Below are 16493 nucleotides of genomic sequence, written 5' to 3'. Positions count from 1 at the left end.
CACATCAACACAAGGGTTAAGGTTGGGGTTAAGTTTTTTTTTCTCATTTTTTTATTAAAAATTTCCATCTCCTCCCCTCCTTCTCCCCCTTCCCTCCCCTCCCTTCCACCCATACCCCCACTCCACCCCTCTCCAAGACAAAGAACCATCAGGGTTCCCTTCACTATGTTAAGTCCAAGGTCCTCCCAGCTCCCCCTAAGTCCAGGAAGGTGAGCAACCAAACTTACAAGGCTCACAGTGAGCCCGTCCATGCTGTAGAGTTCATGCTCATCACCGTTGTCCTTGGTTTCTCAGTCCTCCTCCACCGTCAGCCACATTCAGAGAGTCCGGTTTGGTTGCCTGTTCCATCAGTCCCATTCCAACTGGACTTGGTGGTCTCCCGTTAGTTCTGTCCCACCGTCTCAATGGGTAAACGCACTCCTCACGGTCCTGACTTCCTTGTTCATGATCTCCCTCCTTTTGCTCCTCATCAGGACCTTGGGAGCTCAGTCTGGTGCTCCTATGTGGGGCTATGTCATTTTCTCCATCCAATGTCAGGTGAAGGCTCTATGGTGATATGCAAGATATTCATGAGTATGGCAATAGGATCTGGACATTTCTGGCACCCTCTCCTCAGCTGCCCAAGGAACTAGCTGGGGGCGTCTTCCTGGATACCTGGGAACCCCTCTAGAGTCAAGTCTCTGCCAACCCTAGAATGGCTCCCTTAATTAAGATATATAATTCCTTGTTCCCATATCCACCCTTCCTATATCCCAACCATCCTATTCCCCCAAGCTCTTCCCATCCTCCACTTCACACTTTTCTCTCCCCATTCCCCCATCTCCCCATCCCACCCCACCCCCATGTTCCCATTTTTTTGTCCGGCAATCTTGTTTACTTCCAATATCCAGGAGGATAACTATATGTTTTTCTTTGGGTTCACCTTCTTATATAGCTTCTCTAGGTTTTATAACAAAGGAGTATGAAAGAGAAGAAAGAAAAGAAGGAAGAGTAGATAAAAGAGAAGGAAGCCAGTGATATGGAGAAGGGATGATTTATATTTTCTTGAATGTTTTAGTATTATCCCCCATCCTTCAAGAAGGCTGTGCTGCTCCACTGCCTGTGTACTGATGGCCTTCACATAGGAGAGGTTTCCTCCTCTCTTTCCACACCTCCTTTCTCCACACTGGAGACCTGTATGTCAAAATGTAACATTTTCAAGAGTCTCAGTGCCTTCCAACATGATAGTCTTTGTCTAGAATTGCCCTACTTTGGCAATGACAGTGTGTGTGTGTGTGTGTGTGTGTGTGTGTGTGTGTGTGACAAACAGTTAAATATACATTTTTGAATCATGTTTTTCTTTCTATAACTGCAATGGAAATTCTTCCTTCTTAGTATTAATTGTAATACAAACTCATTATTGGTATAAGTATCTGATTTTTCACTCACCATTTTAAGAGAGTGGAATATTCCTTATTTGAATAAAAGTATTCTCCCCCTACTCTTAGACTTCTTCAAAATAATTAAGACAGAAACAACTGGTAAAATAAATGAGAGATTGATTCAAAGTAGTATAATTGATGAGAATGGTATCCACCCTTGCTGAAAGTCCAAGGGGAAACACTGACCACTTATCACAAAGTCCTGGAAAACTCTCCATGTCAATAACATCTTCTGTTTCTTTCCCTGGTAGATGTTCTAAGAGCACTACAACATCCTCCACATTGTTTCTGTTCCCTTGCCACCCATCCCGAGCAGCTCTAATCTCCTGAGTATCCTCTCCATGCTCAGCCTTCAAGTCTGATTTTTTTCAGGTTCTTCACAGAAACATCCATGACCTGTATCTTTTCTTGTTTAATATTCAAACCAGTGTTATCTCCAGATATCCATGGTATATAATGGTGTTTGATACCCAGTAGACAAGTTGTATTTGTTCGGTGTGAAATTGAGCATCACATAGAGATAACAACAAAGCTTTGTTGCCCCTTATATTCTCTCGTTATTTTATATAGTTCACTGGTCCTTGGGCTGAGAAACAAAAAGCCCAATAATTCTTTTCCCAATAATGTACAGTCGCTATGTGTACTATGTATGTATACGATTAGACTGTTGATGAGATTATACCACATGATGTCAACTTGCATCTGAGAAAGGCCTGTTATTTAGTAACTTTTCCTTCAGCAACATCTCTACTCAGAAGTTTTTCAGACTTAAATATGTCAAGTAGTCCTGGATTAAACTGACCACCATGTTTATTCAAATGATGATCTGAATTCGGCTTCAGGACTGAGGTACCTAAAAGAGACAAGAGAAAAAGCTTTTTGTTCTTGAAAAATATTTAAATATTTACTTGGGAAACTTTTGGGTTTCTGTGCTATATACTTATTAAAGAGGAAGAAAGGCCATCTTCAAATTTGAGAAGGAACAAAGGACTATGAAGGAACAGAATAATCAAAAATAAACTTTCTTATCACATCTGTAACGCAGGGTGGTGGGATCTTGTCCACTGTTTGATTTACATGTCAACTTTAATGTCAGTGGCATGAGAATCTATGTGCAGTTCTAAATATTTATCTATTGTAAGGATCTGGGGAAATGCTGAAGGAAGACCTTAGACTCAAATAGCAAACAAGAGCAAAGAACATTTATTGACCAGCATGCCAGGTACAAAATGGTGACCACTGTGAGAGCAGCATGCGGTCATTGTAAGCACAGCTATGGAAATTTCAGTAATGGTTAGGTCATCTCAAGCATCATTGGTCAAGCAAGCAGCAATTACACTAGTATACTTTTAATTGCCTGAGCTTCAGTATTACCATTTTTGGACATACTTGATCAAGTTTGGGCAAGTCCAGACATGACTCAGAAGGGAGATTTGCAGGATTTTTTCTAGAGATATTGTGAGACTGACTAGGGCCTTTTATGTGTTCTCAACCCTGAATGTAAGGCTGTTGTTGCTTCATGGCCCTTTGTTGGGAGAGAAACTTGTTTTGCCCCTCTCAGAGAACTGAAACCTAAATTCAGTTGTAAAAGTGGAAGAATTTAAGCACTTCATGATGTGTTGCCACTCGATCTAGGTTTAATACCAGAAGGGCTACACTGAAGAAGCATAGCACTAATAATTACTATATATGAACTCTATAGCATACCATATCATGAGAAAGAGTCAGCATGTATAAGAGATTCAATTAAGATCTATCATTGATTTTATTTTATTTTATTATTATTAAAAATTTCCACCTTCTCCCCATCTCCCATTTCCCTCTCCTCCCTCCACTCCCCTCCCAGTCCTGCTCCAGTCCAAAGAGCAGTCAGGGTTCCCTGCCCTGTGGGAAGTCCAAGGTCCTCCCCCCTCCAGCCAGGTCCAGGAAACAGACTAGGCTCCCCAAAAGCCAGTACATGCAGTAGGATCAAAACCCAGTGCCATTGTCCTTGGCTTCTCAGTCAGCCCTCATTGTCTGCCCGGTTCAGAGAGTCCGGTTTGATCCCATGCTTTTTCAGTCCCAGTCGAGCTGGCCTTGGTGAGCTCCCATTAGATCAGGCCCACCTTATCAGTGTGTGGGCGCACCCTTGCGGTCCTGACTTCCTTGCTCATGTTCTCCCTCCTTCAGCTCCTCATTTGGGCCTTGGGAGCTCAGTCCAGCGCTCCAATGGAAGAAAAGTAGGAGCAGAAACTCCTAAACCTGTGTTTCTAATTTCTGTAGTATGTCTAAAAACAGTACTAAGTTTTATATGCTCTCAGTAAATGATTGGCGGCGATGAAAGTGATGTGACAGTTCAATCTTATTTTATTTCATCTAGGGTAGAATTCTGTATTAGGTACCTGGGCTTTATTTAGATGATTGTCTTTTTCTTTATTTCTTCTTTTTTTAAGAAAAAAACTTTTTTGAAAGTTTTAAATATAATTCTATCATTTTCTTCCCTTCCTGTCTTCCAGTCCTTCCCAGGTACTCCCACCCTTGGTCTTTCTTGGGATTATAGCACCTTTTATTAGGTTTCATGCACTATACCTCATATCATGGCTTGGACATGCACAATACCAATACACACACGAACATGGAAGGGGGAAACCTCATAGGTCCCACCTATAGAGAAAGGTATCTAGGAATTCTGAGAGTGGGAGACATATTCCACCATAGGAAACAACCTTTATTTTGTTGTGCAATACCAGGTGTTCAGTCCTAAAATCATATACCACAAGTAACATTCAATAATACCCATTTTCCTAGAGCCATCCACAGCTTCATAGCCAACAACCAGCACAACAGGTGCCTGCTCTTCACCAGGCATTATTGTGGTTTTGACCTGGGCCACACTAGTATCCTGGTTCTTTTTCCCACCTCATCAGAACTGACGATTATTGGCCAACTATACAATGATCAGTAGTAGTGTGTCTTAAGTTTACCACAACTTCAGCGGTTGTTGAAATTAGATGATGGCATATCAGTTAAACCTGTTCTTTTTGGAGATTCTATCTAAAAGATGCCAGCAAAACTGAAGGTACAAAATATGCAGATCTTTTTCTTGGGATGGAATGTGGGTGATGGATATCTTTCAGCACTGTGACTCTGTGACTTTTTCTTTTTCTTTTCTTTTTTTTTTTTTTTTTTTTTTTTTGCTTAGTTTTCAGTACTGTGTTGAAGCTAAAGTTTCCTTTGCTGTTAGCACCATTTTGGTGAAAAGCTAGCTTTTTGTTTGAAAAGGTCAGTACTGCTCATTCACTGAATGCTAACAGAAGAGAGTCCTCACCGGTAGCTTGATTCAATTTTAAGGGTCTGGCATTCTGGGAAACACTTAAATATGCTTACTGGATGAATGAATGTTTGCTGGAAAAATCAATGAATGAACAAATTTCAAAAGTGACTGCTATGCTCTAAATTGTGAAGGCATCAGGATGGGATGAGAACACTACTCTGAACTGAATAGATGAAGCATGTATCCTTCATGATGTTTAAGTGGTACACAAACTTTCCTGTAACAAATTCAGATGGTAATCCAATCAGTACCTGCTTCTGCTTGTATCTCAAAGCCACACAAAATTTGTGCAAGGCAATGAAAACTAAGTTTGGAATTAATTCAAAAATGTATGCATTGCTAATATAATAGTAGGGAGTGGGGTGTGGTTAGTTGTTGTCTTTTGACATTCTGTTAGTGGTACTAATTTGGAGAACCCATGCTATTATATTCTCATTGTTGATTTATATCTTTTCCTTCTTGAGGTTTTTACCTAGAAGCCTTCAACAGTTTTTAAATAATATGAAATTTATTAATATTCAGAAAGTGATGTCTTCTGGGAATATAAGGTGATTTGTCAATTTTTTCAGTAGAAGTCAGTTTCTTTGGTCATCAAATACACTTAACAATTTGGACAGATAATCTGGTGAAATGTTTAGTAATAGTTATGCAAATTATCTCACATACAATACTGCTCACCGCTCTAATGTTTTTCAGGCATGTATACAAACAATAGCCAGTTGTAATGAACAATCTGAAGTAAACTCATTCCTATCCACTACAACTGAGTTGGCCACAAAACATAATCTAAAAACAATTCTGTGTTTTTGAAAAAAAAAAAAACTGATGACACAAGATTCTTGTGTTTTCACAAGCACTGAGAAATCTCCTTACACTACTCTATTCCTGGACAGTGTTCTTACATAATGTAATGTCAATTCATGAATTTGCATTGAAGTCTAATGATGTTCACACCTAGAAGCCATCATATTGCCACACAAGCCTGGCCAGTATGACAGAACAGGAGAAATGTGTGCAATTGTAGAGTTATTTGCTATACATTTTAAGGATCATTATTATTTTTTGAAAATTCTTTCTAAAACAATATAAATAGAAATTTAAGGGATCATTTTTTTTTTCAGGTAGTGCAATTTGCCTAATGATACAACAGAGAATATATCCAGGAACCAGAAAGATTTGGGCTGCTAGAAGTGGCAGAATGAAATAAATGTTGTTAATAAACGATGCTACGTGTGTATATCCAGTTTCATTAAATATTTATGAGGTATGCTTTAAAAATTGTATGTGAGGGATTAATAAAAGCTAAGGGTCAGAAATTGGGGTTCAACCTGAAGATCCAAAAAATATAACAGCCAGCCATTGGCTCTTACCTCCACCTTAGTCTGAAGGGTGATCCTGCCTCCAGGAATCTCAGAATTAGACTGAGAACTGTCTCTGTTGGTCTTATATTCCTCTCTAGAGCTGGGATTAAAGGTGTGCACCACCATCATTAAAGGCATGCACCGCCCAGTTTCTATGGCAATTAGTGTGGATAATGGGATTAAAGGTGTATCTCATTATGGCTACTGGGATTAAAGGTGTGTGTTACCATAATCTGGTCTAACCAGTGGGACTATTTTACTCTTACATTTTCAGGCAGTCTTTATTTAATGAAACACTTTTGAAATGCCAGTACAAGTTATATACCTACAGTTATCTAACTTTGTCATATTTCAATATTTCAATTAGCTCAAGTTTCTGCTTGAAAATTTAGGAAATGATCAGATAGGACAGAGTTCAAGATAGCATTTGATATCTTGAAACACATAGGGAGCAGTTTTTATTTTTCTTCTTACCATTTGAAAGTACAATATTTCCTACCTAATCCTTGTGCCCTTTTGACTTTATCATGGTTTTATCAGCTTTGCTTAAATGACACCAATTACCCTTCTCCACAGACAGCACACCTGGAAACTTTATTCTTGAATGCATCTATTAAGTAAGTTCACACAGTTAAAAACTGATCCTTCAGCTTCAGCAATCACAAAAAGCATCTCAAATGTGAAATACAACTTCAGTTTTCTCAGTGAAACCCTGTAGCTCCTCATTCTAAGAGTATGATTGGAATTCAGGGATCCACACTTCTAGCAAACACGTGAAATGATTTACTGGTGTGGAATCATTGCCTGTCTTCATGGAAGTCTCCATGCTGTGAGTGCCCATCAACCCCATCATCCTCTTATGTTGATTTGGCTGATGCCTGTTCTCATCCAGGTGACACAGTGCGTTGTCTTATACCTAATGATCTGGCTGAATGACAGCTAGTACACTAGGTAGAACAATGAAGGGTGTGTGTATCCAGAACCCGTTGGGATGGACAAGAGTATTCTGATCCATAGTCACTCTGCCATCCAGCTTATTGCTTAAATATTATTCCTGCTATTTTGATTATTCATCCCCCTGTTCTCAAAAAGAAAAAAGAACTTTCTGGTTGCGAATTAAATAATATTATTTGTCTTGGGAAGTGTTTCCAATCAGATATCTTAAAGAAGAAAGACCAAGTTTTATCTGTGTCAATAACCAAGATTAAGACTTTATCTCTGGTGGAATGACTTACAAATTCTTAAACAGAATCACACAATTCAAATCAGCCAGTTCCCTGTAAAAATGTATTGGATATTCAGAGATCCTATGTGCAAATCTGGATCAAGCATTCCTCTACAATGGACTTTTCACAGAGAGAAGAAATCATCAAATTTACACTTTTTAAAGAGTTTTCTTATATGTGAGTTGTACAAAACCAGGTTGCGTTTATTATCAGGAGGTTGTTCTGTTCTCCCTTTCCTCTTCTGTGTATTCTCTCTCTCTCTCTCTCTCTCTCTCTCTCTCTCTCTCTCTCTCTCTCTCTCTCTCTCTCTCTCTTTCTTTCTTTTGAAAGGTTGATTTATTTTTATGTGTGTACAGATGCAGGTTTGTGTGGGGTACTGGTATCTGAGATCCCATTCTCCTGAGTACTCAGCAAGACCTCCTAACTGCAGCACCATCTCTTGCCTAACAGATTTACATGGATGTTAATATTTACAATTTTGTATCTCAGAGTCAGGATTGATCAGGGTAAACAGGGTGGACTACCCAGATCAGGTTCAACTTGAACAATCTATTTCATGAGCAGTATTTTTTTTAATAAAAAATATCTAGGAGCCGGGCAGTGGTGGTGCATGCCTTTAATCCCAGCACTCAGGAGGCAGAGGCAGGCAGATCTCTGTGAGTTCGAGGCCAACCTGGGTTACAAGAGCTAGTTCCTGGACAGTCTCCAAAAGCTACAGAAGAAACCCTGTGTTGAAAAACCAAAAAAAAAAAAAGAATCTAGGAAAAGTCTTTTCCTTTTCACGTTCTCCCTACTTATCTACTTTGATAGACTTTGAAAACTTTACACTTTGTTAACAAGAACTAAACCCTTTTCATAAACATGTTTTTAAACATTGTGTTTATACTATTTCCTGACCTAGCTATGATCATACACAAAAATATGCCCTTAAGCAAGTCAAATTTACACCTTGGATTATATATCTATAACCTCATTCCAACAATCTGCAGTGTTTCATTTTATGACATTTGTCTCTTAATAGATACTACAGCACTATTTTTTTCTCATTTTTCAGATTTGGCCTGTCATTTATTGCTGTACCCTTTTCCATCTGGTAACTTAAAGTAATAATTTAAGAATATTCTTGGATTTAGCTACATATATACACACTAATAAAACTTATGTTTCTCTCTTCTAACTCTGTTGTTAAAATGTCTATCTAATTAACAGGAGGGCAGTGTGTTGCAGTGTAAACCAAGCAACGAAGCTCTTATTCGTTTACACATTTGTTTTCCTGGGGCATCAACATTTTTCTTTAAAAAGAACTGTTAACTATGTGTATGGGTGAAGAAAAACATTAACTGTAATGTTTTTGTGCATTTTAAAAAATCAAATGATTAATAATGCAAAAGAAATAATCATAAAATTAAAAACCAAAAAAACTTTTTTAAAAAAAACAGGCAGTTCTAAAGGTGGTTTTCTTTTTTATCTTTTGTAACATTGGGGGGGGGGACATTGTTACTTGCTCTGCTCATTGTTTTGAAGATCACAGAAATATTTTAAACTTTTCTATCTGTGTGCTGTATTCCTTTTTTATATATTTACCAGGATAATCCTGAAGTCCATGAATTTAAACTTGTTTAGAGCATAGCTGAGCAGGTCTAAAAATTCTCTGGAAGGAAGCATTATTCTGATGGTGAGCCTCACTCACTAACACAACAGTTTCTGATGGTAAGCCTCACTCACTAACACAACAGTTTCTGATGGTAAGCCTCACTCACTAACACAATGGTGTCAGCACTCAGCATGAAGCAGTGGTTCACATCTAAGTTCTAGTTGCTTTTCTGATCGAGTAGCTTTTCAAAGGTCTCTGATTATGGGAAGTCTGCGGAGGTGCTTCTATTTCTCCTTTGCGTTTCTCCCTCCAGGAAGATTTAGATTTCACTAAAAATTTAAAGCCGCGGCTGTGCAGTGAGCGAATAAAATCCAACACCCAAATAAACAACCCAAACAAGCTGCTTTCCCAAGTGTTCGCCTAGGAAACACAAAGATGTCAGTTATGGTAGAAATCCACGAATGCTTGCTATGTAGATATAAGGGGATTACAGCCTGAGTGAAATGGCGCCCCCTGCTGCCTGTGTGAACATGGTTGTTCCCAGCTGATGGTTGTGAACACTGTGACATAGTGCCCAGATGCAGGAAATAGGCCCCCAAGGGAAGTGGCTCTGAAGTCTTAGACAGTTCTCTTTCCATCCGTCTTCAGATAATAGTGTCTTTTCCCACATATTGTCTACCTGTGAAGCTCTGCCTCATTGCAGCCCAATTCAGTAGAGCCAAGGCTTATGCACTGAAGTCTCTCAAACCATGAATCACAATTAAACCTTCCTCCCTCAGTGTGTGACTGCTTCATGTGTTATCACAAAGATAATGACAGTAACTATTATAAAGGTATATTACACAAAACTCAGATGAGATCCGAGTCATTTGATGCAATACCCAAAACTATAATTGTCTATTGCTTGAATGTTGTCACCCAAAGGGCAGGCTCTGTTTCTGTAATATGCACATCTTTGAAACAACATTTGAGAACTGTTCTCAGGACCAGAAGTAGAGTTTATTTTACTTGTTTACGTTTCCTTCCTTCCCTTATTTCCTATCATCTCTTCCCAAATCTGCAATATCGCTCTTCTTTTACCTTTAGTTTCCATTGTAGCTCCTAGAAGTACAGGTGCTGTCTTAATGTGGGTTCACCTGGAACTGTAATTTTCACTTGTGTCTACACTGAACCTCCTGCAGCTCATCAACTCTGCTTAAATCTCCTATCCCAACGCTGATTCCCATAGAGGAGACTCTGGCCCTGTGCTCTCCGCTGCAGTAAATTACATATTTCAGTGTTTGATTGTCTTTCTTCCTAGGTGTTATGAAGGCAGTTTTGGCAGTGATAGCAGATCAATTCTCATATGGATCCATGAAATCCACTGATTTTGTGTTATTCTTTCCTCATTATGAATGCAGAACTGGTGACTCCTAAGAACTTTGCCAGCCAGCCAGAATAACAGAATATTTTCTTTGTTTATTTATATATTCATTTGTGTGTATGTACACTCCATGCACAATACTATTTTCTGAAGGGCAGAGTACAGCCTGGGGGGGGGGTGTTGCTTATCTCCTTTCAGCACTCGAGTCTGGGGGATAAACTTCAGGATGTTGGCCTTGGTAGAAATACCTTCACAATGTCATCCAGGTCATCAGAACTTAACATCTTTTCACTGCAAAGAAAGTTGAGAACTTATCTAATCTTATAGATATAAAAAATTATCTCACTTCTAAATATCAATATTGATATACTTAACATAAATATATGCATGTAGCTTATTGACTCCAAAGCTGTGTTTTCTTATTTAACGACATTGAAACCTTGATATTGTATCTTACAACGGTTTGTTATTTTATTCTTCCTACTACTGACCCAAACTAAACTAAAAATTAATTCAGCAGTGTTATCAGAGACTGCACGTTCCTTTCTCAGTCACCCAGACCGGAATAATTACACAGAAACTATATTAATTACAACACTGTCTGACCAATTGCTCTGGCATATTTTTCGCTAGCTCTTGCATGTTAAATTATCGCATTTCTATTAGTCTGTGTATTGCCACAAGAGTGGCTTGCTGGTAAGTTTCTGCCATCTTTTTCCTTCATTAGCTCCATGGCATCTACCTGTCTCTGCCATCTTTCTCCTTGCATTCAGCTTAATTTTCCTGCCTAGCTATAATCTGCCCTGACATAGACCAAAGTAGCTTCTTTATTGACCCATGGTAATAAAACATATTCGGAGCATACATAGTGAAATCCCACATCACAGCAGATATTACAAAAAGATTTGGAATTCACCTTCTCATGATATGGAATTTAAAGTTCCAGTCTCTTTCTTCCAATGTCTTTAAAATCTTTGGACCATATTTTGCACAATGCAAGTTACTTGCTCACCCGCAAAGATTCCTCTAAGCCTCCAATAACTGGTATATTATTAATTATGATACTGAGTACTAGAGACAATCAACTCACAAAGATAAAACATGTTTTGGTTCATAATTAGAGGTTTTAGTTGCTTTGGGAGTATTAAAAAGACTGCACATAATAACTGTATGTGTTAAACAAGAACATTCACTATCTCCAGGTTGCACTATGCTGGGTAACTATGAACCTACACCAGGATCGACAGGTAACCTTTAATGCTTCATATAGCATAGTGCAGTGTGGTTGTGGTTTCAAGATCCTTCAATAATGCAACCACCTAGTGCTTTCTTTCTGCTTGCTTTCATTTTTCTCCTTCTCTGTGTATTTTTTCTCTTTCTCTCAGCTTTGCTGTGGGATATAAAACACCTTGTAGAGAAGATGACTTTTTAAAGGATCTTTTTAATAAATATAAAATTAAAAAAGAAGTCAATGGATGAGAAATCATACTGGCATAGTTTAATTAGAAGTTCATTCTTTAGGACTAAAATGCTGTGAAATGATCATTAGCAGCTTATCTTAGATAAGTAATCCAGGACTCCATTAACATGTAAAAGTTAGCACTACTCATGGTCTAGACTGTATGCATTGCTTTTTCTTTCTTTCTTTCTTTTTTTTTTGGTTTTTCAAGACAGTGTTTCTCTGCAGCTTTTTTAGAGCCTGTCCTGGACCTAGCTCTTGTAGACCAGGCTGGCCTCGAACTCACAGAGATCCGCCTGCCTCTGCCTCCTGAGTGCTGGGATTAAAGGCGTGCGCCACCACCATTGCTTTTTAAATCTATGTTCAATACGATAGTTACTTTCTTATTTCTAGTGTAGAACACCCTCAGAAAAGCAACTTGAGAGAGGGTTGATTTTGACTTACAATTGAAGGTAAAATTCATCATGACAGAAGACAAGGCAGCAGGAGCCTGAAATGTTTGATCACATCACATCCTCAGTCAATAAGCAAAAAGCAGCACCCCTTCTCCATTTCTACGGTGCAGGATCTCAGCTAAGCATGAAATTGTCACCCCTGGCGTGTGGTTCTTATCACTTCAGTTGATAAAATCAAAACAATTCCGACAGGCAGGTTCAAAATCAATTTCCTAGGTCAATCTAGATTCAGCAATGTTCAGAGTTCACACTAATCATCACATTCCTATATATCAGTTGGTGACTTAAAGCTGATCATAGTAGGCGTATTAGCTCCATATCCAGGGCAGGAGGCAGTCTGCCATGTGCATTGAGTGTATGGGTAAGGAACAGTACAGAGATCTGTACCCATGGGAGACCTGTTTTCATGATTTCAAGACAATCCTGTTGGAGAAATGCAGTGTTTCGTGGAATAAGACACAGTCTTCTCACTTGGAAATTGTCCCATGGAACATATCTTGCATAAATAAAAACTGCTGAGTGTATGAAAGAAAATACCAAATAAAATATAAATTAAAACCTCACACAATGAAAGGTGTCCTAAGAATGAACATTTCTGTCTGATCGCTCAGCCATTAAACATGCGCTAAAATTCTTCTGACTTCAACTCCAAGTTGCAAATTTCACCCCAGAAAATCATCTCTTTGCATGACTGACTGCACATGATTTAAGAATGTAGAGTTTCAGCATGCTTCAGAAATATTCACACATGACCAGCAGGCCTTAGGAAGCAGACCTGTTCTAGTAACCTGCATTAATGGTCAGAAGAGGCTAATGTGGTTTGAAACTATGCTATATTTACTTAGATAAGGAAGACAGTGACAAGATTTTCATAACTTCCTATCCTTTCATTGATGAATCTTAATCTTAAAAGTATTTTAAGAATTGTTTTCAACAAGAGAGCTGGTTTTTATCTCCTGTTGTTAAAGACCCACAATAACTTTTCTAACCTTTCTGAATTTATAGCAATTGGAGATTCTTGCCCTTTAAAAAGCTGTTCCTACAGCATGGACGGGCTCACTGTGAGCCTTGTCACTTTGGTTGCTCACCTTCCTGGACTTAGCGGGAGCTGGGAGGACCTTGGTCTTAACATAGTGAAGGGAACCCTGATGGTTCTTTGTCTTTGGAGAGGGGTGGAGTGGGGGTATGGGTGGAAGGGAGGGGAGGGAATGGGGAGAAGGAGGGGAGGAGATGGAAATCTTGAATTAAAAAAATGAGGGAAAAAAAAAGCTGTTCCAGATTTAGCTATTGGTTAAAGGACTTTTTAAAGAAAAAGAAACTTTCAAATGTTGAAAAACTGTTAAAGAATAGCGATTCCTTTAGCTAATGTCTTTCTCTTTGACTATTATTAAACAGTGACCTTGGGAAGACTTTCATTTTCTTCTGTGATCTCCCAGTGCAGAAGCCATCCTTTGTTTATGGCAAAAAAGCAACAGTGTTCTCTAGAGACTGGGAGGTGAAGGGCAAGATTTCCTTTGGGTTCACAGTACAAATGAGTTATTAATATGGGAGCTTTTAGGACCTATTTATACCACAAGTAAAAAGGAAAGTATATAATAAAGTTAGGAACCCAATCACTCCTTACATCTATATATTGCTTTAACATTGTTATTTATCATAAACAGGTGCCTTTGGAAAATTATATTTACTGGAGAAATTGGGGTTACTTTTTGTAGGTTCTTAGTTCACTAATAAATGAATTTAGAAACGGATTCAGAAGAAAGGCTGAAAAGAATTTTATTTGAAGTTGAGAGAAACAAAAGCAGGCAATCTCTAAATCTCTCCTGGAAAGACAGAGATGGAAACATGGAATAGGAAAAATCCATTATATTTTCTAATAATGAATCATGATAAATCAAAAGTAAATAAATAAATACCAAAGCAAAAAATATTAATGTGAACACAAATGGAAATGTAAGATTATTTTAAAAATCATTCTCACGAACATCTAAAGTCAAATTATTGCTAAACGTTCAATAGATTGGGAGGAAAAAATAAGAAACATAAGCACGCAAAAAGAAAAAAGATGGAGAAAAAATAATCATTAAGAACTAAGGTGGATTAGTTCCTTGGGCAGCTGAGGAGAGGGAGCCTGAAAAGGCCAGTTCCTATAACCATACTGATGAATTTCTTGCATATCACCATAGAACCTCCACCTGACCATAGATGAAGAAAATGACAGAGCCCCACATTGGAGCACCGGACTGAGCTCCCAAGGTCCTGATGAGGAGCAGAAGGAGGGAGAACATGAGAAAGAAAGTCAGGACCGTGAGGGAACCTCCAGCTGGCGACAGATGGGGAAGGTGACTGAGCTCCACATTGGAGCACTGGACTGAGCTCCCAAGGTCCTGATGAGGAGCAGAAGGAGCGAGAACATGAGGGAGAAAGTCAGGAACGTGAGGGGTGCGTTCACTCATGGAGACGGCGGGACAGAACTAAAGGGAGATCACCAACTCCAGTTGGAATGGGACTGATGGATCATGCGACCAAACCCGTCTCTCTGAATGTGGCCAACAGCGGGGGCTGACTGAGAAGCAAAGGACATTGGCGCTGGGCTCTGATTCTTCTGCATGGACGGGCTCTGTGGGAGCCTTCTCAGCTTGGTCGATCACCTTCCTGGACCTGGGGGGAGTTGGGAGGACCTTGGACTTAGCATAGAGTGGGGAACCCTGATGGCTCCTTGGCCTTGAGAGGGAGGGAGGGGAGGTATGGGTGGAGGGAAGGGAAGGGAAGGGGGAGAAGGAGGGGCGGGAAGGGGGAGGAGGAGCGGAGGGAGGGGGAGGAGGAGGGAAGGAGATGGAAATTTTTTAATATAAAAAAAAATAAACCATGAGAAAGAAAAAAAAAAGAACTAAGGTGGAAAAGATTGTCCAATCATGTAAAAGATGCATAAATAAAAGTTTCTGAGTGCATGGAGAATTATACCAATTATGATACAAATTAAAATGTATAATAATTTAAACATATTGAGTATAGTAAGTGAATCGGCGAACTATAAGTCAACTGAAGACAAAGAAATGAAACAAAAAGAAAGAAAAAGTAAAGAGTCCACAGAATAAAGTGTTCAAATGGCTTCTCTTTTGGTTTGATACAGTGGTAAGTATGTGGATGGTGGAAAGGAAGCCTGATTGGACTTAATGGACTCTTATCCACATGGTTGCTGAGTCTACTACACAAAGGTCAGAGAGATGGCTATCTTCTCTGTGCTCATTTTCCTACCTTGCTCACTAGGGTCTCTGCTAGCCATAACTAGCTGCTTAAACTATACATTGGGCAGAATTTCCTCATGCCCCTAAAAGTCCCAGAGCACACCCTGACTCGAGCATGCTGACTGGTGATGGTGAGATGTATGGAGTGCATCTTAAGTGCATGGAGCATATGGGTACCAAGCATATTTCTGATATATGTGGAGGCTAGAGACTTGTTCTACTGAGTATCAGACCATCCTGCTGGAGAAATGAAGCTTTTTGTATCAAGGGCCCATGCAGCAGAGAGCTGGCTCCCGAGTCTGGCCTTCCTGCTGGCCTTGGGCGGAGAACAACGACATCCAGGTGCTTTATCAGCTGAGATCTTCTTGTTATTAAGGGCAAACTTTTCTTTCCTGCCTTAGAGGAACCTCTTGTCACCTTTAAGAATTGGTTTGTCAGAGTCTTTCCCTTGAACCCTTTCTTGTCCTTGGCTTGTGCTAAGTCAGGTTGAGGCACCCTGGTCTCTGTTTGCTCCTTGTTTTTAGCCCTTGAGGTAGCTCATGTTTTAATGATAGGCTCTCTCCAAAGATGGTGCCTATCTGTTGTTCTCTGAGCGATACAGCATGGAAGGTGAAATTTCCTTCCACCATTGACTCATACACCAGAACAATATTGCATCACCAAAGCCCACAACTGAGCCTGACGCTTGTGGTACTGTCACAAGGATAGGATTGCTGTGACGTATCTTCTGCTATCCTTTCTATTAGCAGGGGACTGTACTTGGATTATTTTTCATGTGTTGTCATGTACCATTTTCGCTTTCCTATAAAGTATATTTGTTTGCTTGCTTTTACTTTGACTACCTCCTTCCCTGATCCCATGAAGACAGAGTCTAGCCATTCGTCTTGCTTGGTAGTCCTATCAGAAAACCATTTTAAGTTGAAAGGCTACCCTGACTCTATAATTGATAGATAAGTATGAAATTTATATTTCTCTTCTTTAAATGGCTGACAGATAAATATTTTACAAAGTATAAGGAATATTCTCATATTTTATACATGGGTATTTATCATC

Source organism: Arvicola amphibius, chromosome 5, assembly GCF_903992535.2.
Source record: "Arvicola amphibius chromosome 5, mArvAmp1.2, whole genome shotgun sequence".
NCBI lineage: Eukaryota > Metazoa > Chordata > Mammalia > Rodentia > Cricetidae > Arvicola > Arvicola amphibius.
This window is presented reverse-complemented; position numbering follows the sequence as displayed.